This window comes from Atta colombica, unplaced genomic scaffold (assembly GCF_001594045.1).
Source record: "Atta colombica isolate Treedump-2 unplaced genomic scaffold, Acol1.0 scaffold5, whole genome shotgun sequence".
In the NCBI taxonomy this organism is placed as follows: Eukaryota; Metazoa; Arthropoda; class Insecta; order Hymenoptera; family Formicidae; genus Atta; species Atta colombica.
In genome coordinates this window covers 26,266-30,453 of record NW_017259539.1, presented here as the reverse complement: position 1 = coordinate 30,453, position 4,188 = coordinate 26,266, and the positions used below count along the sequence as shown (strand labels likewise).

Genomic DNA, 4,188 nt, shown 5'->3' with positions numbered 1-4,188 from the left:
AATCGAGAGTAATTAAATTATAGTTAAATTATTTTAAATATAATTATTAATAAATATAGATATATTTATTCAATTAACAAAAAAATAGTATATTAAAAAATGTTTTTATGAAATGTGAATTTTGAAAAATGATGAATTAGGATTTAATTATGTTTAAATAGATATCATCTATAATTATCTATATATTACTGATAATTTTGTAAATAAAAAGTAAATACGCAATATATCATGAGCAAGAGATTACTATGAGATACGGAATTTTCAAAACTTCGTCATATGTGTATACAATATTTATTAATTACATTTTGTTAAATATAATTAACAGATATTTTTTTCTCTTCTTTCTAATATAATTAAACTTTAATATTATACAATAATTAATAAACTTTAAGATTTTCTTAAGGAAAAACTGCTCACGATTTAATTAAAGATCTTTCCATTTCCAATAAACGGACCGACAATTCAAACTATAATTAATTTTCTTATAGAAGAAATATAATAAAAAAATACTCAATAACTAAATAAAATTAAAAATATTCATACTGAATAAGAGAATAGATAAATATGATAAACAATGAAATTACTGCTGTTATTATGTGCAAAATTTTACATCGCTAGAAGTTCAAAGTGCTTAAATTCTTTTTCTTTTTTACTTGTCTACGATTTTTTCTTTTTTTTTCTTTTTTCTGAATTTATAGGATTGTTACATCGAATAACAATCCAGACTTAAATGATTATATCTTCTTTCAATCTGTGCATTTCGCTGTCAGTTTTCAAAAGACTCTTTACGCAATTTTATTCGCGCGAAATGGCAGATTGTTATCCACGATTAATATCATCAGTATATTCCAGATAATGCTACTTCTCGAATAATCTGACAATTATCACAAGCTTGCGAGATTTTTCCAGTTCGTTTGATAAGGCTCTTTTTTCCAATGTCATCCGTTTCACATATAAATTACGAGGTCGGAAAACATGCTACGTATAATTGTAAAGTACGTATAATTGCTCGCACCGCAATCTCGCGTCATCCTCCTAGATCTGCTATTGATGATTGTCCCGATCTCGGGAAAAATCACGAATCAAGAATCGAAACACACGGTTTTTTATCAAATTTACCCTCGCAGTTTTATGGATTCCGACAATGACGGCATAGATGATCTCCAAGGTAAAATAAAACGGAAAAAAATAAAAAATGTAAGCATTAAAAACGCATTGTTATATATATTTTTATATATACATTCGTGCTTTTCGTCTATATAATGATTTACATGATATCAATAAAAATAACGTTGTCACATTTATCTAACGTAATTTGTTCGAAAATAGTTTTGTAACGAGAAGAAATTTGAATAATTAATGCTTTCAGATTTTGCTGTCTTAAGTCATAGGATATATTTCCAACATACAATGAGCGTAAAAAATATTCGTACAGAGAAAATATTTTTTTAAGAAAATTTATTTTTAAAAAATAAACATTATTCCCTTCCCCCCTCCCCAGCAAGAAATGACTCATCGAATTGATATCGAATCGATATGGATCTGACGATTTCAACACCAATTCGATGTCAATTCAATATCTAATTAACAGTCATTGCTGGGTAATTTAATAATTTATTGACAAAAAATAAAATAGATTGTATGTTTCTCAAAATATACCAAACAGATATGTATAATTATAGAAAATGTCATCTTAACAATAAATAAGCGAAAACTATTTGCACTCAATATAATTAATATAATATAATATGCACTGTAATTAGAGAAAATAAAATAAAAATAAAAAAATATTAAACTAATTACTATGTATATAAATAATAAAATTACTATATATTAAAAGATTTTAATTAATTTTTCAATTATATTTCTTGCATTAATAATATTTATAACAGAAAGTAATTAAATATACACAAGAAATAGTGCTAAGTATAATAGCATAATAAATAAGTATTATTACAATGCTTAAAGCTAAAAAAAAACGTGATATCACGATAATAGAGGATTGTCATCTATTATCTTTCATAATACGCTAGAAATTTCTGTTTGTTTCAAACTAAGAATTATATCTCAAGTTGCATCAAAGTGCGTTAATTCATTCGTTAATCATAATGTATTCCATAAAAAATTTCATAAAGATTTCTGACCACAATTAATATTTCCTATTTTTTTTCTTTTCATTCTAATTATATGTATATAAAAACATATAAAGATTAACATTTTCATATACATGTATTTAAAAAATACATGTATATGAAACTTATACCTTGCATTATTAATATAACTAGATAAAGCCTATACAATGTCAAAAAGTATATTAAAAGTAGAAATGTTTGTTATAAATTATTATTAATTAATGTGTTAACCTTCATTTATAACAAGTACAACAAGCAAACTTGATTATTTGAAGGAATCTGGAACAATATAGCCATCACCCATTAATCGAAGCCCTATGGTAGATTTTGGATATGATATTTCAGATTTTAAAGACATTGACAATAGTACATTAGTGGATTTCGAAAATCTTATAAAACAGACTAAAAAAATTGAATTAAAGATAATAAAAGATAAAACTAATTTATATTGTATAAAAAATATTTATTTATATTATATTTATTTTAAAACATTTCAACTAACTATTAATTTCGTTAAATTTTAATATTTCATAATATTTAATTTCGTCACAATGCTAATATTGAATTAATTCAATTCTTCTAAGGCATTCTCAATCTCGTACCTAATCATACTTCAGATGAACATTATTGGTTCCAAGTGAGTTTAAATCATACTGAAAAATATGAACATTATTATACATATAGGCAAAGAATAATAACAGTTAGCCATCAAATAATTGACTAAGTATATTTGATGATGTATTCGGCTTGGACATTCAAAACAAAATGCGTAAATAATGGTATTTCCATTTCATTATTCCAATTTCATTAGAAGCAACCGGATTGAATTACTCTAATCCTCATGAACAGAAGGAAATAAAGATAAAATATATTTTGTGAAACATTATATTTGTTGATAGAATGAAATACAAAAGTCTGTGCAACGATTGTATCTCTAACGGGTTAATTAATTATAGACAAGATGCAAAATATATAATGCATATAATATAGTACAGTGCTGACATTTAGTTGCACATTTCGGCCGATTTTCAGATTGGTTCCTGCCGATCGGCATTTAGGTTGCGCATGAGTTGATAAAATAAAGAGCAAGAATCAAGTGGAAAATCGCATATAATCAGCACTGATATAGTATGTAATTGTTGAATTTAAGCATATATTCGTATTTTTAACATAGGAAACTATTATATACTGATTAAAAAAAGACATGGACGGATTTCGCAGTACCGCATCTTTTCGAAACAAATTATACTTCGGAACCTAAGAGTAATATAAAGAGGGTATCAAAAGATGATATAATTATTTGATTCATACGTTGATGAAAGATGAATGAAAGATCAGCCACAAACATATGATCTAGTACAAAACTGGAAGAAGATTTTGGATGACTATGCTCTTAATAATAACATAGATGAAAAGATGCATTTGCTTTTAATATCATATATATTAATGTAATATCTTTAAATTTAATTCAGTAATTATATCATTTTCAGAAAATTAGAATTAATTTACTTTTATATTATATCGCTTTAATATATATTTGAATTATACAGACATTTTTCTTTCTATTTTCTTGCATATATCAGGTGATGATTGAAGCATACACTTCATTAGAAAATACAATCAAATATTACAACTATAGTTCTTACATTCCTTTCAATTTTAATTTCATCATAAATGTGATTGTGCTACCTCAAATGTTACTATGTTTAAAAAGATAATAAAAGAATGGATAAAGACGATGCTCAAAGATAATATCGCTAACTGGTTGGTAAGAAAATGTTTTCTCATATTCTCACATACTTCCATTATTTATATTATATAGCAAAACAATAATACAAAAATATATTTAATTTTCAAATTTTTCAATTATCCATTGCATTGATTACATTATTATTAAAAATATTTTCATTAAATCACTTTTTAAAAAAGAAAAAAGAACAATTCCTATGATAATATAATATGATATCAATATCAAATACATACGCGCATGCATGTACGTATGCGTGTGTGTGTGTGTGTGTGTGTGTGTGTGTGTGTGTGTGTGTGTGTGTGTGTG

The 4,188-nt window shown here is 25.0% G+C and overlaps 1 pseudogene; it reads left to right on the top strand.

Annotated features, from left to right (window-relative positions):
- The first annotated feature begins 693 nt into the window (after positions 1–693).
- The window catches only part of LOC108691691, a 4,026-nt pseudogene continuing 531 nt past the window's right edge, over positions 694–4,188 (top strand).